Below are 26,294 nucleotides of genomic sequence, written 5' to 3'. Positions count from 1 at the left end.
TGTGTGTGTGTGTGTGTGTGTGTGTGTGTGTGTGTATATATATATATATATATATATATATATATTTCATTACCACACATGTATAAATATGTGCAAATTAGTATTGGGTAATAGCAGGTATCAGTGACAGCTCCTGCAGCATTATGTAAAATTTCATCTGTGTCAAGTTATTAACAACAAATAGTAATATGCCACACATTCATAATTTGGCATAAAAAGAAATCATACTTTTCCATTTACTGACCTCGTTTGGCCAAGGAGCCATTTCTGACCTGTGTGTTGATGTGGTTGGTTAAAAGCTTTTTCACAATGCTACTAAGCAGACAGTGTCTGACATATTTAAATCCCTACGCATGTTTGTATTTTATACTGTTAAGCAGGTACAAATATCTGCAAAGCAGTGGTAGTTTGACATCAGATATCATGACTATTTTTCCAGTAGTATGCAATTCCAGTATTATGTAATCTAAGTGATACTATGAAGTACCATCAACTCTATCTTGATGAAGATATCAGAAATATTAATACTGAATATATTTGTAATCTGGCATATAAATAAAAATCACAGTTCCTCACTAACAACCTCTCTTAATTCGTAAGACATTGTCTTGGATGATGAAATGCTGCACCACAAAACAACTAAGTTCACATATTTACAAAAATATGATATTTATACACATCTGCATATTTTACTGTAAAAGAAAATACTGATTATTCAGAAAGGCTCATAGCGTGGGAATTACATTATGTTTCTGAGAAGCAAGTTAGGCAACTTATGTTTACAAAATAAATTGTGAAATCACGAAAAAGACCATTACTTCAGAAACACATTTGATCCATACAGCTCAAGCAGATGTGATTAAGATTAAATACATGCAGAAATATCTATCTATATATATATATATATATATATATATATATATATATATATATATATATACTGGACCAATGCTTCCAAAGAATATGTAATGTATGTGTACAGACACACACAATATTATTACTCCACTGAATTCTTCTATTAATATTTACTATGAATTGATCTATCTAGGCAGATGCCAACAACAGTTTGTATATGTATGAGTATATATGTACAACGTGACATACCAACAAATATTGTGTGGCTACTGTGACTGGTAAAACTAAGACAGTTATCACTTTCAGAGACACACAGTAGTGCTGGAACTTCACAAGTTGAGGCAGGTGGAGTTGACCAATAATCACATACAGAAATTAAAAACCTCTTACAAGAGACAAACAACAGCCTCACCTCCTCAACATGTATCCCAAAATATATGAAACTAGGGCAAGTACAAGTTGAATAAATAAACAAACCACAAAGCAGGCATAACTGAGCACACTAAAGTGAAACAGTATGTATTAAATTAATAAATTACAAGTGCTGTCATGTGCTAAAAAACGCATTACGTACATTTTCCTCTAAGTGTTCCATCATTACCAAAAGCCAACATAAGCAGATCACTTGCATACACTCATTCTAATTATCTGTAGCGTTTTGTGTTCCAAACCACTTCTAAACAGCTAAAAACTGCAGAGTTATAAAATCCAAGACAGGATGATCCTATGTTATAATTTAAATAGTGGTTCTGTAAAAAGGCAAACTGTTCAAATATAGCTAAAGCTACCTCGGTGCTCCTGTTTACTTTCTGCTATTCAACCAATTTCAAACTTATTTCTTCCAAGTACATTTTGCTGAGGCAACAGAAATTAATTTTGCTCAGTCCCTAATTTACAGCTTTTACTGTAGCTTACCAGTTTGCCAGTGATAGGAAATGTTATTTTACTGTTGTAGATATCACCATAATTATCATCAGTATTTGTTATATCATCCTGATCATTTGGGAAGTTGCTCCGGCATTTTTGCTATTTCAGGAAGTGAAAGGCAAGCAGTAAGGAAACCAATTGGCTTTGCAGTCTATAAAGACAGCCTTGTCAGATGATTCAGTGTACAGCACAGCTCTCAACCTTTCATCTCCAAAATGAGGAACACTAGCCCTCATAATTTGGAACAAATGGGCAAAATGTGGAACACGTACTAATGGCTTACTAACATCTTTAACTAATAAGGCCACAGGATGGTTAAATATGCTGGTTTTACTTATAAATAAGATCTTTTAATGAATTAATATGATTCATTTCTATTTACCATGGCTTTCACTTAAAAAAATTCCTAACACTGAATGTGTGACAGAGTCTTTCAATGTGGAACATTGAGGAACTTTGAGGAACATGAACTTTTTAAGACCCCAAATGAGGTACTTTCCTCGTAATGAGGTACACTTGACAGGTATGGTGTACAGTCTGTAAAGACAGCCTTGTCAGATGATTCAGTACAAAATGCTGACATCAGCTGTTTGTCAATCTTCAGTGATGCTTTGTGCAAACAGGAAGAATAGGGAAAAAGGTAATAAAAGTATAAAATATTCTGTTTCTGGTGCTTTTTATTATGTTAGAAGAATATACAGTCTATATGCATGCAATGCCCGTGCTGTGATCCCTACTGTGAACTGTAGCAGATGCTTTACCAAGGCACAGCATGCACTTACTATGCATTTGTTTCTTGTTGAGACAATAAAAGAAGTTATGTACTCACCATAATGTTCCATCTGAGTTGTTTTTCATTTGTCTTCAACCTGTGGATTCCCAGATCCAGCACGGATCCGACTCAGCCACATATCAAGCATCTGATCTGAGCTCAAAGCTCCTCCCCTACCCACAATGCCCTCAACTCCTTCCTCCCTTCAGATCGAGTTTGCTGCCCAACTAACTTCCTCACCCGATCCAACACCTTATGCCAAACTAGACATCTGTATAAGCAAAGGAAGAGAGAAAGAGGCATGCAGGAGGTGACCACATCCTCTACTCGTCAACTAAGAGAGAATCCATCTTTCTCTTGTTTTTCTACTTTTCTAGAAGGCAAGGCAGGGGGAAGGAGGGAGGGATGGTTGACAAATGAACAACAATTCAGATGGAACGTTATGATGAGTACATAATTTCGGAACGTTATGGTGAGTACATAATTTCTTTATCTGAAGTTGTTGTCTTCATTTGATATTCAAACTGTGGGAGAGAGTCCCCAGCTACTAAATACCTGGGAATCCCTCATTGAAGGATGTCGTGGAGCACGGCAGAGCTAAAGGATGTCCTATTACTGGATATGATGTTCAACTTGTAATGCGAAATGACGGTATGAGATGAAGCCCAAGTGACCGCAGAGCAGATATCATCTAACAAAACTCTGGACCAGAAGGCTGCTAAAGTAGCCATAGATCTGGTGGAATGTGCCTTCACATGACCTGGTGGGGATAACCCCCTAACACAGTATGCTAGAATAATACACTGGGAAATCCAACGGGTGATGGTGACCTTAAATATTGTTTTCCCCAAAAAGGGTTTAGAGTAGGAAATGAAAAGCTGGACAGACTTGAGAAAGGATTTAGTCCTGTGCAGGTAAAAACGGAACTGTCTGTGCACATCCAACAAGAGCAATTTATATTCTCCCTTGTTTTGAAAGTCAGGGAAAATGACCAGGAAATTAATCACCTGATTAATATTGGACTCAAAAGCTACCTTAGGAAGAAAAGATGGGTTAGTATGCAAGGATACCCCCTGTCCTTATAATCATGTAAGGCGGGTTGACCGACAACACTTGAAGCTCCGAGACGCTCTTGGCAGATGTAGTAGCAACCAAGAAGGCCATCTTCCAGGATAGAAATTGCAGATCCACAGAGGCTGCAGGCTTAGAAAGAGATGAAACAAGAGCTTGCAAAACTAACGTAAGATCCTACGGCAGCGCTGGGTCCTTCAACAGGGGCTGAAGAAGAAAGGTGCCTTTTAGGAAGACTTTGCAAAGCTTAGAGGATGCTAAGGAATCCATATTATCACTGACATGAAAATTAGAAATCATTGCAAGTTGGACTTTGACTTTAGAAGAACTGGCAACTTGCTGAAAGATCTCTGCCAAAAATTCTAAAACCTCTGAGACTCGGGCAGTGAAGGGATCTAGGGCATGCTGCGAGGCCCAGATCGAAAAGTGTTTCCATTTGCTAGAGTACACCTTTCTGGTGGAAGACGTATGAGCCACCAGGATCCTTTTGACAGGTGAAGATAAGCCAGGAGTCCTGACTATTATGGGAACTGGAGCAGCCAAGCAGTGACCTTCAGACTGCTCAGGTCTGGATGTGAATAGCTGACAGATGAGAAACAAGATCTGGAACTGGATCCAACATCCATAGTGGAGCCACCAGATGTGACCAGACAGAGAGGAACCAGGCCTGATGAGGCCAGAATGGGGCAATGAGGATAACTAAACTCCCAGCCTGCCACCTTTCTGAAGGAATTTTGGAATCAAAGGAAGAAGAGGATAAGCATAAAGGAGGCCAGGGGGAGGTGGGCCAAGCATGAATTTGAGCATCTCTGGGGGTTTCACCCGGTGCTGGGGAGTTCAGAGCGAAGAACTCGCTGCATTTCATGTTGGAAGGAGAGGCGAAGAGATCACAACAAGGATGACCCACTTGAGAAAGATCTGTTTCACTACTGAAGAATTCAGAGACCAGTCATAATGCATTAGAACAGACCTGATGAGCCTGTCCGCTAGAATGTTGGACCTCCCCGGAATATGCTTGTCACCAGAAAACGGCTGGTGGAGATTGCCCACTCCCATGATCTCATGCCTTTGCGACATAGCATGTAAGACCTGGTTCCCCCCCCCCCATGTCTGTTGATGTACCAGACCAGAGACATATTATCTGTCTGGATAGCAATTGTCCCTGGGGGGAAGATGGAATGCTAGAAGCACCGTCCTCATCTCCAAGATGATGATATGCAATCTGGTCTTGTAGGGGGACCACATACCTTGGACTGTCCCTCCCGAGCAGTGCCCCCCCCCCACCCTAGTAGGGAGACATCCGTAGTCACCGTGGTCAAGGAGGAGGGTGGAAGAAAGAAGTGACCCCGGGCCAGATCCAGGGAATGAATCCACCGCAGAAGAGAGTCCCTGCACACCCAAGAGACTCGAACAGGATGAGACAAAGAGAGATCTAACATGGACCTTTGGACTGGTTGAGTCCATTGAAGAACCTGCATGTTTAAACGTGCCATGGGCAAGAGATTGATCGTGGCCGCCATGGACCTCCAACACCATTAATAGCATTTCCGCTGTTGGTGACTGAGCTTGGAGATTGCAAAGGTCATGTAGGGTCAGAGACTGAATCCTGTCCAAGATAAGAAAGACTTTGGTTTGAATTGCGCCCAATCGAGCCCCACTGATATCTAACACTTGAACCAGGGCCAGACAACTTGTTGAGATTGATGGTAATGCCCACCTGCTGGGCTAAGTGAAGAAGGGAAACCCTCACTTGACTGAACTGATGCCTGAAAGGGGCAGTGAGGAGCCAATCATCCACTACCACTGCCATTACTTTGGTGAACACCCTGGGGGCTGTTGGTGAGACCCAAGGGGAGCGCTCTGAACTGATAATAATTGGCCCCCAGCCAGAAGCGGAGGAACCTCCTCTGAGAGCAGCTGTCCATTTTGATATGGCAGTACACATCCCGGAGGGTGATCGAGAAAGTACAGTTGTGTACACTTACCATAAATGTAGATGTTCGAGTGTATTCACTGTTGCAGTCATTACATTTGGGTAATCCTGCTGGCAGGTTGCCCTCAGTCAGCCTGACTTCCAAAGTCCTGGGTCCTGCGTCAGCTGCTGTCACCCCTTCCCTGACGTCAGGTCATCAGGGGTATAAAAGATACGGCCGACGCCATTTTCTTTAGTTTTTCTTGCCCCAGATGTCAGGTGCCCCCTGAAAGGGTAGCCAAAATTTATATATCTATTATATATATATATATATATATATATATATATATATATATAAATACATGCACCAATATAAACATTACCTTCATCTACAAGCAAATACACACAGGTTGTATAAATCAGAGAAGGAAAGATAGGTTCCATCAGAAGAAAGGGGGATGGCGGGTAGGTAACCTGGACTGCAACAGTGAATACACTCGCACATCTTCATTTATGGTAAGTGTACACAACTGTACTATGTTATTCGTGTTTCACTGTTGCAGTCATTACATTTGGGTAGAGTCCCAAAGCTATGGTTGGGAGGCTGGAGCTAAACAGCATTAGGAGCGGCTATGGGGCCCTCCAGAACTGCAGTGGCAAAGCCTGCCCTGGATTTAGAGTAGAGTGGCAGATGATAGTGCTTTGTAAAGGTGTGCACTGAACTCCAAGTAGCAGCCTCTAAAATGTCCTTGGTTGGTACTCCCCTGAGAAAGGCTGCTGAAGTGGCTGCAGCTCTGGTGGAATGTGGCCTAATGCCCTTAGGCACTGGATTGCCATGGTGTAAGTAGCAGAAACGAATGCAGTGGCCTATCCACTTTGAAATAGTCTGCTTTGAGATAGCCTTTCCTTGTGATCCTGCAGCATATGCCACTAGTAATTGCTCTGTCTTTCTGAAAACTTTGGTTCTGTCCAAGTAGAATCTAAGCTGTCTATGTACAGCCAAAGAATGCAGAATTATCTCCCCCATGTACTGTGGATTTGGATAAAAAGTTGGCAGATGAATAGTTTGGTTAAGAGCCACACTGGACACCACCTTAGGCATAAATGTTGGGTTTGTCCTCAGGGAGACCCTGTCTGGACAAAAAATGATAAAAGGTTCCACAGCCATGAGTACCTGTAGCTCTAAAGCTCGTCTTGCAGAAGTTATTGCTGGGAGCAGAGCTATTTTCCAAGATAAAAACGTTATATCAGCAGTAGCAGCTGACTCAAAAGGAGGCAGGGTGAGTTTTTCCAAGACATAGTTGAGGTCCCATGCAGGCATTGGTGATCTCCTTGGAGGTCTTAAATTTTTGGCTCCTCTGAGATACTGCTTTATTACGGGATGAGAAAAGATTGGTAGCTCTGATTTGCAATGAGACGAAATGGCAGAGGCATGAATTTTAATAGATGAAAAAGATAGGCCTTTGTCCAGCATCTCAGTTAAGTATTGCAAAATCTGAGGAATATTTGGCACAGCTGTATCAGTTCCTTGTGCCTGGTTCCAAGCACAGACTCTCTTCCATTTTCCAGCATAAGATTTTTTAGTACTAGGCCTTCTGGCCTCCAAAAATGACATCCATCACAGCTTTACTGAGATGTGTGTTTTCTATGACTACATTATCTGCCATGCTGCCAGGTTTAAAGTCCTGAGCTGGCTGTGCAGGATCTGATTGTTTTGCTGGGACAGTAGATAAGGTATTTGAGATAAGGTCCAAGCTGGGCATTGAGACAAGTTCTTTAGGATTAGAAGCCAGTAATGGCGGGGCCAGTCTGGGGCAATCAGTATCATTTTTGGCTTCTCCTGTCTGACCTTTAGGAGTACCTTGGGGAGGCGAGGCAGTGGGGGAAAAGCATATACTGATAGGTTTTTCCAGCTGAAAGATAGGGCGTCCACTTTCCATGCTTGTCTGTGATAAGCCCTTGTGCAGAATCTTTTTAGTTGGTAGTTGTGAGGGGAGGCAAATAGATCTATGTCCGGGCATCCCCATTTCCTTGTTATCATGCTGAAGACTAGCGGATCCAGCTACCACTCGTGGGGATCCATGAGGTTTCTGCTTAGTTCGTCTGCCAGAGTATTTTCCCTTCCTGGCAGGAATTGTGCCTGCAGATGTACTTGGTAAGTTAATGCTGTGTCCCACAAGGTCATGGCTAGTCTGCAAAGGGGGTAAGAATGAGTGCCCCCCTGCTTGTTTATGTACCACATGACCATGGTGTTGTCGTCTGTCTTTATCAGTAGTTGTCCCAGATGAAGTAGGTCCTTGAAGGCTGTCAGGGCATTCTGAACAGCTAGCATCTCATTTTGATTGATATGTAGATGCATTTGGGTTGAGGACCATGTGGCCTGAATGCATCTTCCTGCCATGTGGGCCCCCCAGGCATAATCTGATGCATCCGTTGTTAGTGTCTGCCTGGCTGGGGGTAATGTGAATGGCTGTACCTGGTTTTGGTGACAAGCCTTTGCCCACCATCGAAACTCCTGTTGTAGGCAGGGAATGAGAGTAATCATTGTTTCCAGGCTGTGACAATGTTGACTCCAAACACTTTTTAGGTACCATTGAAGTTTCTTTATGCAGTCTTGCATATGGAAGTAGTAGGATGCAGGATGCCATGAAGCCCAAAGCCTGCAGAATTTTTCTTGCAGATAGCTGGGCCTTTGTTGCCAACATTTTGAAATAGGTAATCAGTTGCCTTTGTTTGTCTGGCATGAGATAAGTCATCTGGTCAGTTGTATTTAAGCTTGCACCCAGGAATATTATCTCTTGAGAGGGTACTAGTTTTGATTTCTTTTCGATGACTGTGTACCCTAGGCATGTTAGAAGTATTTTCACAAATGCCAGATGCTGTACAAGAATGTCCTTGTTCTCTGCTTGAATTAGGCAGTCATCCAAGTAAGGATATATTTGTATTCCTCTATCTGCAGAATGCAATTACTGGTGCCAGGCAATTTGTAAAGACCCTGGGTGCAGTAGATAAGCCACAGAGCAGTGCAGAGAATTGGCAATGCCTTGAGCCAGCCTTGAATCTGAGGTATCTTCTGCATAACTGTCTGATTGGGACATGCAGGTATGCCTCTTTTAGGTCTACAGTCACAAGCCAAGCATTCTTGCCCAGCATGGGCAGAAGCTGCTGCAAAGCCAACATCTTGAATTTTGGTATATCCAGGAATGTGTTCAGAATAGATAGGTCCAGTATTGGTCTCCTGGCCTTGTCCTTTCTGGGTACCAAGAACAGTCGAGTAAAATCCTTGTCCCTGCTCTTGCTCTGGTACTTGTTGAATGGCCCCCATGTCCATGAGGGATGAGACTTGTTTTTGTGCCTCTGCCCATTGATTTTTTTGGCAGATCTGGCCAGCCGTTTGCCTTTGGCAGGGTATGGAAATAGAACTTGTACCCTTGTGACACGATATTTAGAACCCACTTGTCCTGGGTTATAATGTGCCAATTTTGAGAAAAAAGTGCTAATTTTCCCCCTGAGGGGAGATAAGTGCTTGGTGCAGGCAGGGGGAAGTCACTGGGACTGTTTCCTGTATGGTTGTGATTTGTCTTCTCCAACTTTGGAGGTAGAAGCACCCCATTGCTTTGACCTGTATGAACCTTGCACCTGGGATCTGCCTCTAGGGCGTCTGGATCTGCCCCTTTGAGGTCTGTCTGACACAGGAAAGGACCAATTCTTTGTAGGCCAGTGTCTACTAAACCTAGGTGGCTGTACTTGTAAAAAATCTTTGACAGTTTGCATAGATTTAGCTTTGTCCTCCATTTCTTTAACACCTCTTCTGCCTTAACACCAATGCTGTAAAGGTGCATCTGATAATTTAACTTTGACATGATCAGGCAGATTTTGTTCCTTTAACCAAGCATGCCTCCTTATTACAGAACCCGTAACTGTGGCTCTGCAGAAGGCCTCCAAAGAATCAAAACCACATTGCAAAGTATGCTTTCCAACTTGTTCAGCTGCATGCAATAAATCCTGCATTTCCTTGTTTTCTGCACATTCAGAGTTTGATAACATTTTCTGTTTAAGCAATGCCATGACATGTTGCTGGTATTTGAGCATATGAAACTGACAGTTTAAGGTCCTTATAGCCAAGGTAGCAGATGTGTAAACCTTTTTCCCCATCTATCCAGTGCCCTAGAATCTCTGTCAGAGGGGGTAGGGTTTTTTGCAGCGGAAGCCTTAACTCCTTTGAAACCTTGTGAAATAGTTTCTGGGTCTGCAGCAGGGTTTTTAAAAAGTAATTTATGAGAGTCAGGAACCCTGTAATATCGGTCAGGCTTAACAGGAGCTGGAGGAAAGGAGTCAGGGGTAAGACCAGACTCCAAAAACACATCATCTACAATGTCTAACACAGGTGGAATGGCTAGTGGCCTGTGCTGAGGTAGTAAAAGGAAATCCCTGAGCCTCTTTTTAGATTCTGAAAAATCTTGGCTTTCCCAGTGGGAATGCTCCCTCATGGTATGCAAGGTTTCCCCAAAAGAATAGTCCTCTGGAGGAGAAGCTGAAGGTATAGATTCTTCAGCATCAGAATCCTCATAGGGGGGAAGAGAATATTCCTGATCAGAAGAGGAATCAGAAGAAATAGAAACCTGATCTGAAGATTCATAGTCAGTTTCTTGCCTAGGCCTCTTATTAGGAGGGGGATGGAAACCCCTGATCAAAGTAATTAAGTCTTTGGCCATTTTGAGCATTTGTTTTTTGGGCATAGAGGCCTGTCCACGTGGCTCTTGAGTTTGTTTTGGACCCATATGAAGGAATAGTATCCGAGGCTCCAATACCTTGAGTTTCCAGCGGCATGGCCGACTCCATGTGGGAGTCGGTAGCGGCCTGCGACTCTAAAGTAGCGGGCGTCAGAGGCTGCGAAGGCGCCTCACTGAGAACCGGCGACTGGCTTAGGAGAAGCTTCGTCGGTTTTGGGCCTCGGTTGTCTATCTCTCAATCCTTTTCTTTGCGTTTTTTGTGTACTCCGGTAGTTAGATGGCTATCCAACGACATTTCTGGATAATTAAACCAGTGTCCAAAGTAGTTTAAAGCAAAATCATACCGACGCTTAATAGTGCGTTGGTTAAATCTAGCACAAAACCGACAACCAGAAACGTTGTGATCAGGGCCTAGGCAAGGAATACAGTAAGAATGAAAGTCCTTATGAGGTATTTGCTTTCCACAAGAAATACAATTATTTACTTTTTCGGACATCGGTCTGGAGCAAGAAAAAAGTTTCCCCAACGGGGTACTTGGCTTTATTGAAGACTTCGGATCTGAAACTCGAACACGAAAATCTCAGGAGTCGGCCAACTTGCGAACTGCTTCTGCTTCGGGCATCACGCGGCAAGAAAGACTGAAAAAAATGGCATCGGCCGCATCTTTTATACCCCTGACAACCTGACGTCAGGGAAGGGGTGACAGCAGCTGACGCAGGACCCAGGACTTTGGAATTCAGGCTGACTGAGGGCAACCTGCCAGCAGGATTACCCAAATGTAATGACTGCAACAGTGAAACACGAAGAACATCACCCAATTATTCTCCTGCAGGATGGGAAGGATAGATAGAAGGGTGACCATCCGAAATTTTGTCTTGGCCACAGACAGATTCAAGGTGGAAAGATCCAGAATGGGTCTTAAGTCCCCAGTCTTCTTTGGAAGCAAAAAGAACCTGGAATAAATGCCTAACCCAGACTGGTCTTGGGGGACAGGTTGGATGACTCACTTTTCTAGCAGCCTTGCAATCTTCAGAGCTGCATCCTCCCTTTGCGCGGGTGGAACATCCGTGAGGTGTCTGGGTGGATGGTGTGATGTGAAAAAGGGGACTGAATAGCCTCTGGATATAATTTGCTAACACCCAATGATGTTCCATCCCAAGACATTCAACACATGTGCATTTTCAGAAGCCTAGTTTGGGTGTTTCAGACATACTCCCAACCACATGGCCTAACACACTTACTCACACAGAGAACACACACATGCGAGAGAGACAGGAAAGAAAAGAGGGGTTTGTTTTGTTATAACTGATGCAGAAAGCAATAGGGAAGGTAGAAAAACAAAAAAAAGGAAAAGTATCGTTAAAAGATAAAGCTACAGGGCAAAAGGGAAAGTCACTTACCCAAACTGTTTAGCAGAGAGCACAGATCGCAATGCGGACTTGAGCGTGCAAACGACAGCTGAAGGGAGGAAGAAGACAGGGGCATTGTGGGTAGGGGGGAGCTTTGAGCTCAGATCAGATGCTGGATATGTGGCCAAGTCAGATCCGTGCAGGATCCACGAACCCACAGGTTGAGGATCAAATGAAGACAACTTCAGATCTGTTTATTTCCTCAGAAAATTAAATAACAGCACTACTGTTTTATTACATAACTGTAAAAAATCATTATAAGAGTAATTGGTGGTCATTGTTTATCAGTGTGTACTAGTTTAAAAAAAGGTACAGCCAGTTAAAGTGCATAGTGCATAGAGCTGTCACAGGTGTGGTAGGAAAACTCTGTTATTGCAAAAGGCTCTGCAGATGTCGTTCACTGGCATATTCAAGTATCGCTACAGGTGTGGATGAGATAACATCTTAATATCCTATGTTATTTTTCCCTTTTCTTTCCTCAGGTTACAGTTAAAATCTCTTACCATCACTACTGACATATTTACTAACACATTTTTTTTAATTTCTTCGAATAACTGCCTTCTCTCTATCATATTACTATATGTATAAATCAAAATTAATCTTACAAATTTCTGTCTCATTTTCATATCACTTACCTTTGTGGTAGTACTACTTTGATATCTAGAATTCTTTATTTGTTCATTTTTTATGTTCAAAAAAAATCTTATTCTGGAACATGTCTCATTTCCTACCACTTGATCAATTTGTCAGCCTGCCCACTGCCTGTATTTTTTCCTCTTTCTTCTTCTTTGTTACATCTGGTATCTAGCAAAGTACAAAAATAAGAAGTTATGTACCTACCATAACGTTCCATGTTAGTTGTCTTCTCTCGCCTTCTTTCTTGCTTGATGGGTTCGGAGCCGATCCTCGGCTCCGACTCGGCACTTGCTAAGCTCGAGAGTCACTTTTACCAGCTCGAGGCAGCCCCATATCCTATGATGCAAGGCGGTAAGTACCCAGATCTCGTTTGATGACAAAGGGCAATAGCACCCAGCATAAACACTTCCAAAGGAAGAAAGAAAGCCTACAGGATGGAAGAAGGACCAGCTCTGAATGGTCTTCAGCATAAAATTCCTTGTAGAAAAGGTCTGTCCAGGCCTGGGGGAAGGAGGGAGGGTCGCAAGAAAGAAGGCGAGAGAAGACAACTAACATGGAACGTTATAGTAGGTACATAACTTCTTAATGTTAAGTTGTCAATCTCGCCTTCATTCTTGCTTGATGGGACCGCGTCCCTAGCACCTCTATCCTGGGTGGCTCAATGGAACAGACTCTTGAGGACTGTAGAGCCAAAACTGGCTCTGTCCCTGGAGGCCAAGTCCAATTTGTAATGGGAAACAAAAGTATGAGGAGTGGCCCAAGTGGCCGCTGCACAAATAGTGTCTAAAGGAAGTCTAGCTTGAAAGGCTGTAGAAGTAGCTAAGCTCCTAGTTGAATGTGCTTTAGGTTTTGAGCACAGCTGTTTTCCCCTGAGCAGATAAATTTCAGAGATGACAGAAGAAAGCCATCTAGATAAGGTCACTTTAGAGACAGGAAGGCCTTTCTTGTTATTCGCATAGGAAACAAAGAGTTGATCGGATTTCCTAAATTGTTTAGTTCTGTCCAAATAATATCTGAGTTGGCGGTGGACATCAAGATAATGTAGTTTTGTTCGATCTGTTTGAATAGTTTGGAAAAATACAGGAGATCAATGGATTGATTCAAATTAGTCTTTGAGGTGACCTTAGGCAAAAAGGTCGGATTAGTTCTCAATGATACTCTGTCTTTGTGAAAGACCAAATAGGGGGATCGAACCGATAGAGCATGAAGTTCAGACACCCTCCTGGCCGATGTAATAGCTACTAGGAATAATGTCTTCCAAGAAAGAAATTTTAGGGAGCAAGAAACAGCTGGCTCGAAGGGGGGAAGAATCAAGGATGTCAGCACTAAATTTAAATCCCATTGAGGAGGAGGATTCCTGATTGGAGGCTTTAGCAGGAAAATTCCTTTCAAGAAGGCTCTACAAAGCCTATGGGACATAATATTGTGATCTGCGATCCCGACATGAAAGTTCGAGATAGCAGCCAATTGAACTCTAACTGTGGAAGAAGAGGAGCCTGCATGAAAAATCTCCGCTAAGAAGTCCAAAACTGCCTGAACTGGAGCAGTGAAGGGATCAATATTCTTGGCTTTAGCCCAATAAGAGAAACGTTTCCATTTGCTTGTATAAATCCTCCTGGTAGAGGATTTTAAAGAAGCTACTATGATGTCTCTAACAGGATTAGAGATCAAAGGAAGCCTGGCTAAGGAAGGAAGTGGAGCAACCATGCTGTGAGGTTGAGAGAAGGGATAGACCGGTGCAGCTGACCGGATTGGTGAATCAGAAGATCTGGCACTGGGTCCAGATGCCACGGCTGCACCAAAAGGTGACGATGGAGGAACGGAAACCAAATTTGTCGAGGCCAATAAGGAGCAATGAGAATCATTTTGGCTCTCAAACGGTAGCTTTCTGGATAACTTGAGGGATCAGGGGAAAAGGAGGAAAGGCATAAAGAAGTCCCTGGGGCCAATCCTGGGTCAGAGCGTCTCTGGGGGGATGGCCTGACATAGGGAAGAGAGAAAAGTCTGGGCATTTGCTGTTTTGGGGAGTAGCAAAAGATCGCAACATGCGCGACCCCATTCCAGAAAAATCTCCTCCACTATAGATTGTTTGAGAGACCACTCGTGAGGCATGAGAATAGCTCTGCTCAATCTGTCCGCTAAAATGTTGGTTTTCCCAGGGATGTGCATTGCTACCAGAAACCGATGAGAGGAGATCGCCCATTGCCACAGTCTGAGCGCTTCTCGACACAAGGGGTAGGACTTGGTTCCGCCCTGTTTGTTGATATACCAAACTACAGACATGTTGTCTGTGTGGACTGCAATTGTCCCTACAGGAAGAAAGTCGTTGAGGGCTTGCAACGTTAAAAGCACTGCTCTCATCTCTAGGACATTTATGTGCAGGTGGTACTCGAACGGTTGCCACGTCCCATGAACCATCCTGCCCTGATAATGCCCCCCCCACCCGATCAGGAGGCATCCGTGGTGACAGTGGCTACCGGGATGGGGTACAAAGTGTCTGCCTTGGTGAATCTGGGGAGAAGTGATCCACCAAGCAAGATGATTTTTGCAAATCTGTGTCACCAGAATTTGATGACGCATTGGAAGTTGTTGGTAAGACCACTGAGTGAACAACATCCACTGAAGAAGGCGCATGTAGAAGTGAGCCAGGGGAAGAAGAGTAATGGCTGCAGCCATGAGACCTAATACCTTTAGAACCATTCTGGCCTGTACTTTCTTGTTGGCTAGAATGATCCTGACATGACTTTGAATGTCTGAAACTCTTTGGTCTGTAAGGGTAGCTGACATCCGAACAGTGTTTAAGTTTGCGCCTATGAAAGTAATAGACTGGCAGGGCAATAAGGATGACTTTTCGAAGTTGATCGAGATGCCCAAATGAGAACAAAGATTTATTGTGTAATCCCTGGCTTGAACAAGCTGATGCCTGGTGTTGGCTGACAGGAGCCAGTCGTCGAGATACGGAAACACCTGGAATCCTTGACGTCTCAGGTGAGCCGTGACCACTGCCATGCATTTGGTGAACACTCTGGGGGCTGTGGTGAGACCAAAGGGCAGGGCTCTGAACTGGAAATGACTGGACCCCAGCCGAAAGCGGAGAAATCTCCTGGAGCGTCTGTGAACTTTTATGTGATAGTACGCATCCTGAAGATCTATTGAGCACATCCAGTTGTCCTTCTGTAAGAAGGGCAGTATTGACTGAAGAGTGACCATTCGGAATCTTGTCTTCCTCACAGACTTGTTGAGTCTGCTGAGATCCAATATTGGTCTCCAGTCTCCCGCTTTTTGGGGACCAAAAGAACCTTGAGTAGATTCCGGCTCTGAATGATCTGTTGTAACTGGCTGAATGGCTCTTTTGCAGTAGTTTTAAGACTTCTAACTCTGCAATTTCCCTTAGACTGGGTGGTACATCTGGAAGGGAATTTGAGGGATAGAAAGGACTTTCCTCGAAAGGAATTTTGTAACCTCGGATATGATCGACTGTACCCATCTGTCTTGAGTGAGGGAACGCCAGGCTTCTGGGTACAGCGATAGTCTTCCCCCGACTGCCTCCAAGGCGGGACAGCCGGGCAACATCTCAGGGATGCTGAAAGGGCTTGTCAGAGAGAGACTCCCTGTTTCCCTGGTTTTGAGGACCCCTCTGCCTCTAGAGCGTCTGTAGTTGTTACCCCCTCTGCCTCTAGGGGTAAGCTGACCACGTGAATCCGGCGTGACTCCTTGGGATTTGTGGAACCACATTTTGCCACCCTTCTGTCCTTTGGGATAAGGTCTAGAAGGGGTGGAAAAACGGACTCCTACGGCAGAAAGAGTTTTGCCATCCTGCTCACACCTGGTCAACGTTTCCTTCACTTGAGGGCCAATCAAAGCTGACCCATCAAAGGGAGAGTTTGTGAAGGACGCCTTAAAGGGATCTGCAAAATTGCATAGCCGCATCCAGGCTTGGCGTCTAAGAGCCACACCTGTACCTGCGGCTCTACTCGCTCCATCAGCAGCATACGATATCAGCCGCATGGAGGAGTTTGCAATGGAGTTAAGGGTTCCTAGCTGCGAAGCAATTTTTTCCTGAGCCCCCGCAGCTGTAGGATCCTGCACAACTTCACCTAGCTCCTTAAGGATATCTCTTTGGAGTCTGGTGAAGTGACAAAAGCGAACGCATAGCAAAGGTCGCGGAAGAAAACATCCGCTTACCATATCTATCCATGGTCCTAGAGTCCTTATTAGGAGGATGGACAGGTACGGAAGGATCTGCAAGTTCCTTCTTGGTGGCAGCCGCCACCACCATGGCATCAGCGGGGACACCTTTTGTAAGGAATTGCTTGTCCGACGGGGCAGTAATAAATTTAGAAGGCCTCCTAGGGACAGGCTCTACAGAGTCAGGAGCAGTCCACGCCTTTCGAGCAATAACCTGCATAAGGGGGTAGAAAGGCGGAGACACCCAGGAGGTGGAGGGCCGAGATCCAAACGCCTCCAGGTATACTGAGTCATCTTCAGAGGGATTATTGGTGGGCCAGTTTCCCCTCTGTCTAAGGAGTTCTAGGATGTCTGAGAAGGAGACATCCTCAGAGGGGGATCTTGGGGATCCCTCTGACTCATCTAAGTCAGTATCTGAAGTGATAGACTCGGGGGAGTCTACGTGTTTCCTCTTACATGTCCTCTTCCGCGGAGGATCCCCCGACAAATCAGGAGAATCCTCGGAAGAGGGGATATTCCCAGTGGGAAACCTGAGGCGGAGGATCTCTGGGTCCTGGAGCAAGCGACGGGGCAGAGATGTCAACAGGCACCATAGAGGGAGGAGCTAAGGGAACAGACTGCTGGCTGAGATCAGTGTCCAGCACACTCTTCATCACCTCAAGGCCCCCTCCCAGGAAGGTCCGAGAACCCGCTCCAAGAACTAGGAACTCCAGGACCCACCGAAGGAGGCTCCGAGGCAGATGTCGGAGCCGAGCTCACCAAGGCCGAGGCTCCAAGGGAAAGAGCGGGCACGGACAAGGGTCCGATGCCACTCACCCACTCGGAGGAGACCAGGTAAGCCCGTCCACAGAATCCCTCTAAGGAAGGTCTCAAGAGGAGATAAGAGTAGAGGCTGAAGGAGCAGAAGGGGTATCTGTCCCTCAGCCGTAGCAGAAACTATTCCGAAGACCCCAACTCCAAACTCTGAGGTAGAGTCAAAGGAGGAACTGCAATGGGGTGTGGACTAATAGTCGTCTGCTGAGACGGACTATGTAGCATTTGGGCCAGTGCCTGTGACTTTAGTAATCTGCTGACCACTCTCTCCAAATCATGGTCAGAAAGCCTGGATGACCTTGAAGATCGGCTCCGATGGCTCCGCTCCGAGAGGAGAGGTGAAGCCGGAGCCGAAAGTATCGGCTCCAAGGAAGGGGACCTAGACCTCTTCCTCGAAGGAACCATCGGAGCCGATGAAACCACTGAAACTGTCGGAGCCGACAACTTATCGGCACCGACAGGTAGCTTCGATGCATCGGCTCCAGCCGGAGCCGATACGGCCATAAATGTAAGGGTGTCGGAGCCGATCGGAGCTGACACCGATGCCTGGGCCACATGGTGGTCGGAACCGATCGGAGCCGACACCGAAGTGGTCGAACCAGAGTCGGCACCGATAGCCACCGGTGCCGAAGGTTTAGGTAAACCAGAATCGGCTCCAGCCGGAGCCGATCTCTACTCTGAATGAGTCAAAGCCAAGGCCACAGGCTTGGACACAGAAGCCTGGGCCTTGGAAGACTTAGATGTCTTAGATGGGGCCGACTTAGCCGGAGAGCCCTCTGGCTTAAGAAGGCCCCTCAAAATCAATTTATTTCTTCTTTCCTGCAGGACTCTCTGGCTGAAAGAATGACATATAGCACAGGAGTCCTGCAGGTGAAGAGGCCCCAGGCAGTAAAGGCAAGAAGTGTGACCGTCTGTCAGAGACATCTTCTGACAGCACGAGTCACACTTCTTAAAGCCTGAGACCCTTTCTTTAGACATGGTGATAACAGACACACACACAACACCAGTCCAAGAAATAAATTAAATTTACCAAAAGGTATCAATAACAGACACACACACACACCCTAACAGGGGGGGGATGGGATGGGTGAAAGTCTGACTAAAAGTTATGAGGAGACAGGGAAATTTTCTGTCAGAAAGGGATTAAAACTAAGTTAAAACTAATAATTTTAAGGTTTTTTGTAAAAAGGGGCTAAAATAGTAAAGTAACAATTCACTTACCAGGAGCTGGTAAAAGGAGGACCTCATCAGCGAAGCGGCAAACGAGATCTGGGTACTTACCGCCTTGCATCATAGGATATGGGGCTGCCTCGAGCTGGTAAAAGTGACTCTCGAGCTTAGCAAGTGCCGAGTCGGAGCCGAGGATCGGCTCCGAACCCATCAAGCAAGAATGAAGGCGAGATTGACAACTTAACATCATCATTTTTTTATAGAATTCCACCACAACCAAACTGTTTATATAACTTCTAATGCTACTCACGTTTAATACTTTTCCTTTTTTGTGAGCATTATTTCCAGATCTTAGTTTTCTTTCTTTCTCCTGAGTCTCTTACCAATTGATTTTTTTATTATCTTGTTCTTATCCTATCTCCATATCTCTCTCTTCACCTTCTAAACTTGCAAATTTGTTCTTTTCTTGCATATTAATAACCTCACTTTGAACTGCTATTTCTTTTCTAAGTATCGTTTTCACTGTTTACAGTATCTCCTTCCTCATACCACCTTCTCTGTCAACATCTTCTGCACAATTTCCACTGTTTGTCTTTCTTCTGAGCTTTCCTCTTCATCTAATCTTGCCTTTTCTTATATGGTACAATCAAACCAGAAGTGTCCAAATTCTTTACATTTTCCACAAACAGGCGTACAGTTTTTTTTCTGTGTGTCTTCTCTCCCTGTACTGCCCACACATTTGTTTGGTACAGTCTTATACTAAATGGTTTTGATCCTTATAGAAACAGCATGCTTTAGGTTGGCCCCAGTACCTAACATATTCTCTCTCTTACCATTCACAATTATTGCTGTGTTTGAAAGATGTTGTATTTTCCCATCTTTAACATCCATTGTTACCCACACTTCTCATCCCTCAGTCCATACATTTCTTTCATCACATTTTTTAACTTCATGTACTTTACTACATGGTGAAAGAAAAAAAAAGTTTTAACGCATGCTTATCTATATCAGAAGTCCTAAACTGCATATGTATTTTCTTTTTTAGTTGTAGTCCTCCAAGCTCTGACAGTATTTCTATAGTGCTGTATTTCTTTTGTCAGTCTCAGTCAAACATTTTTCCAGCAAATTAAAGCTTTCAATTTTCACTTCAAAAAATGTTTCAGTTCCCAAATGAATTAAAGCAATTATGTATTTAATGTCAAACCCAAGCAGAAAAATAATACTATCCATAATGTCATACCTGTTCACACTGCCATCTTTTCTTCTTTTTACTCCTACCACTGGTCGTCTTTCTCTGTAGTTGTTGAGAAATTGCAAATATTTGTCCCCTCTCAGTTCCTTCTTCCATTCTTCCTTGCCCTGCTGCATCTGCTTAACTTTTTTCTTGTAGAAGAAGACTCTATTGCAGAGCTAAACCCTTAAAACTGGCTAATCCACCATCCAAAAACACCTCCAGTGTTTCCCTTCACCAGCTGTTGCTTCTGTTTCCAGCCTCTCAGTTTCTTCCTCCTGTAATACCTTCTCCACCATGTTGCAACATTGTTCTTCCTATGGCGCTACCTGGTCATTAAATCTACTAGCATGTGTGTCTCCAGTCCTCCAATGTCCAACTCTGTAAAAATGATTTCATCTCTTTCTCCTTCCTAGAGTAAATTTTTGCCTGCTCCTCTTTCCAACTCTACTGCACTCTCTTCCATCTTGGAATTCCAGGAACTACAGTAGCAGCCCTCCAGCACTGCCCAACAGTTCCAGAGTGTACTCCACTTCCTCTTCTCCAAAGAGAAGGGAAAGTTCCCTGGAGTGCTGGCCACGTTTTCCCAACTCGATATGAATACTATCTCAGGTCTTCCCTGAAAAAGACAACATTGGCCTAGTGGGATTAACTCAGTCAGCAAGGAGTAAATAAATAAAATGAATAAATAAGTAATCATTACATTACAGTCTTAATAAAAGCTTCACTTTCTTGTAGGCTTAAACTTCATCAAAGGAAAATCATTAATACATGTAAAACAAGGACTGATTCTTGCACAGCCACACTGCCAACAGGACTAGCCAGGGAAGAAGTGTCACTGAAGATCCAAAAAAAGACAGAGTGGTTAACTATACCATTTAGATGAGCTATAAGACTGGGCTTTGACTTCTTCCAGTGAAGTTGCCAGTAATAAACAATACCAAAAGCTTTCAACATCCCCAGTGTCTCAATACACCTAATCAATAGGCAAGCCAGAGTTATGGGCACAGGCCCTTAACAGAAACCGTGGTGCTGATGGCACATGAGACAGCAGCCTAGCAAACACACACACACACACACACACACACACACACACACACACACACACACACACACACACACACACAAAGTCTTATTGTAGTGCAAATATATTTTCCAGAACCCATTGCAAGGAATGAAAATAACTTCATCTACAATTTATAGGCTCATAAGTACTTGGGAGGCTATAGATTCCTGAGGATCTTACTTTGGTCTAGTCGAGTGATGGCAAACCTATGACACACGTGTGAAAGCTGACTTACCACTACATTTTGGGTGACACACCAGCATTCACCAACACCAGAGTTACCAAAGAAATTGATGAACAAAAATACAAGAGATATATGACTCTGCACTTATCTATTAAAACTCGACAACAAAAAGTCATTAATTGATGTTAATGTAAATCAAACGCAATGGGTTCCATATTTTTCCAGTTCAATTCAAAATTACTACTAAAAGTAGGGTACTTTTTTGTGCACTATTTTAAGTCAAATTATCAGTGCATAATATCATTTTCCCTATTCCAAGTCACTGATTTTTCTTTTACTTTTATAACACATTGCAGCACACTTGACTGGACTGTATTTTCTTAAATGAATGAATATGTAAAGAATTGTTTCTTTTTTGTTCAGTGTCTGTGTGTGTGTGGGGATGACAGGCCAGCAGAATCAAGGCAGGCATTTTCCGAATTTTTGACACACAGAGCCCAAAAGGTTCGTCATCACTGGTCTAGTCCTCTTGTCAAACAAAAGAGGACTAGTGTTTGCATGGTTTATGGTACATAACTATTGACGTTCTTTATATGAATCACTGCTGCATAAGCCTAAGCTATATGAGTTATATGCTGCCCATTCCACACACCCAAACTGTTAGTCAGCTCAAGCTCAGCTGACTAAAAAGACAGGTCTGGGTACCAAAGCCCTTCAAAGTTTTCCTGCCACTGAAGAGAGTACAGCTCTGTGAGCATTTGAGGATTGACAGTCGGCTTGTTTTTCCACTACTGGACAGATATGTTCACTCTAGGAAAAAAACTTGCACATATTATTTTTAATGTTTAGATTTACTTTCTTGTATGGGGAAAGCACTTTTTATGCTTGGAATATGTGTTTTATTGACTGTCATGTGACTTTGTTGTTCTTTTTAATGGGAGCACACTTTTGGTTTTGGCTGTTACAAGTTGATTTAAACATTCCAAAACATTTTTTTCTGTGGAGAAACTGTGCTTAAATTACTTTTTGGGGCTGGTAAAATGTATTATTTACTGTGCTTTACTGGGAAAAGTGACTTTATGGTACTTTTCATATTTTACTGTTCTGTACTCCTTAGTTTCCTTGGGAAAGAGGCACCATTTTCAGCTTGACCAGGGAACAAACTACCAGTCCAATGGTCAGTTCTTTTTCTGGCCATAACAATTTAACTAAACAACTTTTGCTACTACAGTAGGCTTGCAATTTGCCTCAGTTGCAGGTAGGTGACTCTGCTGAGGTCAAAGCTGGTTTCTCACACCACCCATGTTTTTCCCCAGATCCCTCTGGTGTAGGACATACAGCTACAGTGGACCTTGGGTTAGCCATGTCCTCTGTGGCTGTTGAGGACCCCTTAGTGGGCAAGTGTAAGCAACATTTGTCGGTGCTGAGAAAATGGGCAGTGAAGGTGCCCCTGCTTAACCAGAATATTGTACCCATCGCTGGGGAAGTTATTGTTGCCATTGCCTTACTCTTCCTATCCAAAAAAAAATAAAAAAACAGAAAACTAAATGTATATCTTTCTCCTGCTCCAGCTTCACTGGACAGAAGTAGTTTAAATCTGTCTCAGTGTCCTGTACAGCCTATTGAATCTTCTTATCAGGCGGTTTCTGTAAAGACAAAAAGGGATTCATTTTTTCCTGAACAGATTCAAGAAAATTAATCTGGAGAGGAAAGTGATGGGAAAGATATAGGTTCTTCTCCTCAGGCTTCCATTTCAAACTCAGAGGAGAACAAGTTATCAATCTCCCTGTCAATGATTCTCTCTCTTTTAACATTATTTCCAGAATGTGTCAGTGTTTTCAGTATGAGAACACTGAGGTTTCTCAGACACTCGGAAAATACTATGAAATGTTACACCTGGAATTCCTTGAACCTTCTTCCATCCTCCCAGTACTGCAAGTACTGGCGGATGTGTTTGTCAGCCTGTGGTTTCCCTGATAGCCAGCAGTTTACAAAGCTCCTTGGTCTTTCAAATTTCTATACACTCGTTCCAGTCCAGACTCAGTAGCTATAAAACTTTAGTCAATCCAACTGCTAACAAGCATGTTGTTAAATCTAGTCCTTTCCCTTCAGACAAGAATGGTAAAACAAATAAGTTTGGGAAAATGTATGCTTCTGCAACTTTACTCTTTAGAATTTTGAATTGTTAAGCTCATGTGTTAGCAAGTTCATTCTAAATAGCGCATGTTTTTATCTGCAGTTCCTCCCTGTGAGGATATAGCTGCTTTTTGTGGTTTAGCTTCTTCTATTTCTCAGATCACTACTCATTGTTTAAAATTTGTTTATGATTCTGTAGATAATGCATCCAGGGGTGTTGCCACCAGGGATACCAGATTTGTTACGGGACAGGTAGGGACCAAAAAAAAAAAACAAAACAAAAAAAAGGAGTCTTTAATGTGGAATATCAGGCAGTTCTGCATTAAACACAAGTAACTCTGTGTCTGGCAATTTCTGATTGGCCCATCTGATTGGCCCATATGCCGGTATACTATGAGCCAATCAAAAAAATCTGCATCAAACAGGAGTAGCTCCGTTTTGCAATTTTTTGACTGGCTCGTATACCGGCATACAGGCCAATCAAAGAAAAAACAAAGTGAAGGCTGTTTCGCCAGGATTTTAACCAGCAGTGCGAGACTCGGGATCGGTCTGCTGATCCTGGGACAGTCCCACTCAAATAGGCACGTCTGGCAACCCTGGTTGCCACTGACTATGTTGAAGCTTGCCTGGCTGCATTCTCAGCACCTCCCAGAAGATATAAAAAGTGAGAGTGGATAGAGAGAGAGTTTTTGGTCTCTCTACTGTAGTGGTTATTAAAATATGTGATAAGAGGGGTAAGCTGATACAGAGAATCTCTCAGATTCCAGTTCTGGGATTATTGAGAAGACAAATCACTTGGAGGAGACAACAAATATCGTTGAGTCCAGGTCTCCCCTTCTCCCCTCCTGCTCCAAAGAAGTCAGTTGCCAGAAACTCTTCTCTGACTTTGCTTAGGGAGCAGCGTTAAAGGGGGTAAAATTGCAAGTATCTAAGACAACAAAGACAGACACAAGCACATAACTGTGAAAGAGATGCCTGTGTTTATAAAGGCACTCAACTCTCTAAATCACCTTTGGCTCCCAGGATCACTTCAAGTTGTTACTGACCATACCACAGCTATATTGTATGTAAACAAGCAAGGGGGTTACCAGTTCTTACCCCCAATGCAGGCAAGACATATAGTATGGGATATAACTTTACAGAACAATCTCACTCTACAGGCTTCCTACATTCCATCAGAGCAAAGCTGTGTGGCAGACAAGCTGAGCAGGACAAAGGCAGACACTCATAAATGGAAACTAGATCAGTGGCCTTCCATGATTTGATCCATTTGTGGAGAGTTCTTCAAATAGGCCTTTTTGCCTTCACACTCAATAATCATTTGGCAAAATTTTGCACCATGAACCCATGGAAGAAAGCCTGGAAGACAGTTGCCTTTTCTTCTTCTTGGAAGGAATTGCCCTCTATGCCTTTCCACCCTTTCCACTGATATCCAGGATACTTCTTAAGATTCAGAAGGAATAGCCCAAGATTACTGTGGTGACTCCCTTTTGCCACAGACAACAGTTGTTCTCCCCTCTTTTGGTATTGGCCAGGAGGAATTACCACAAGCTTCCTCATAGACTGGATCTACTCCTACAAGAAAAGAGGTGTTTGATACATCCTGACCCCCAAAACAACTACAACAGACTGACTGTCTGGATAGGGTCTTAATATCTTTTAGGCACGTGTTTACTGAGGATGTGCAGCAGGTATTAATGGAGGCAAGAAAGCCTGCTATTAGAAAATCATATATTTGCAAATGGAAAAGGTTTTCTGTTTGGTGCCAACAACATAACCAGTATCAAAATGTTTTGGAAAGGGGTTTGTATAAAAGACCTCCAAGAAAACAGATGTCTCCCTTGGGATCTTAAATTTCTGTTAGAAAAGCTACCACTTGTTCCACTTGAAACAACTTAGCTGGCTGACTTGTGGGTCTTAATATGAAAAACATTTTACTGGTTGCTGTGATCTCTCTTAGAAGAGTATCTGAGTAGCAAGCTCATATGGTGGTCGAACCTTATTTTACTTTCCACAGAGACAGGGTCTCCTTGAGAACTAATACTTATCTTATGCCTAAAGTGATATCAGAGTTTGCTTTAAGCCAAACTATCCATCTCCCTGTGTTCTTTCCTGAACTCCACAATGAAGGAGAAAGGATACTTGAATATCCATAGACTACTTGAGTACTATCTCGACAGAATAAAATCTTTCAGAACTTCAGATCAGTTGGTCATTTCTTGTGAAGGTAAGAAGGGCTAGCCTGTGTTAAAGCAGACTATTTTCAAATGGTTTTCGCAGGTTTTTACCTTTTGTTATTCTCATAACAAAACTGTTCTAGGCAGGGACAATGTGCATTCTACCAGGTCTTTCCTTCTGGAAAGGGTTGGACTCGAAGTATTCTGAAAGTAGCCACTTGGTCCTCTGTACATACTTTTACAAAGCACTACAAGCTAGATTCCTTCTCTAGGTCTAGGTCAGACTTTGTTAAAGCCATTCTACAGGGGCTCTTGGACATGTTCCTTTCATCTCCCAATTATTCTAAGCTATGGTAATCTACCCATATAGCTTAGGCTGCTGCAGCAGTGATATATAAAGAACATAATGCAGTTGACTAAGTAAACTTACCATAACAGTAGATGTTTGAATCATTACTGCTACAGTAGCTGCTCCCTCCCTCCATCCCCCTTGTTTTTGGTGATTTTTATGCCAAGGTGTGGGCATTTATTTTTTGTTGTTCCTAGCACTGTACATTTTCGGGTTTCAGCCTCCCTCTCAGTTAGTGTGAAAACTCTGAAGAGCTCAGCACCCAAACCTGTTCTTTTAGTCAGCTCAGCTCAAGCTAACAGTTTGGGCATGTGGAAACATCTACTGTTATAGGTAAGATTACTTAAAACAACTGTACGTTTTTGGTGTTAAAGTCTGTTATAGTGAATCGTAGCAGATCATAAACCATGGCAACCTGAAGTCAAAAAAAAAAAAGAAAGGAAAATGTTTACAATATTTTATAATGTGACATAAAGCTAAGAAAGGAAAAATGATATTGGAACACTGTATTTTCTGTAAACTGCAAACAGCTATAGCATCACCTTTAAAGAAATAAATGCAATTTTACATTTCAGTTTGTTTGTGTCTTTCGGCTTTTCCGGGTTAGGGGTTGCCACAGTGGAACTCCGGTCCGCTAATGATTGGCAGTACACAGTAAATTTTAT

At 43.3% G+C, this 26,294-nt stretch overlaps 1 protein-coding gene across 3 annotated transcripts in view; it reads right to left on the bottom strand.

The window, feature by feature from the left end:
• The window catches only part of METTL22 (methyltransferase 22, Kin17 lysine), a 937,139-nt gene that overhangs the window by 748,568 nt on the left and 162,277 nt on the right, over window positions 1-26,294 (bottom strand). The gene's annotated exons all lie outside the window — the stretch shown is intronic.

The sequence above is a fragment of the Protopterus annectens genome, chromosome 12.part0, assembly GCF_019279795.1.
Source record: "Protopterus annectens isolate FY-2018-M chromosome 12.part0, PAN1.0, whole genome shotgun sequence".
NCBI classification, from domain to species: domain Eukaryota; kingdom Metazoa; phylum Chordata; order Ceratodontiformes; family Protopteridae; genus Protopterus; species Protopterus annectens.
This window is presented reverse-complemented; position numbering and strand designations above follow the sequence as displayed.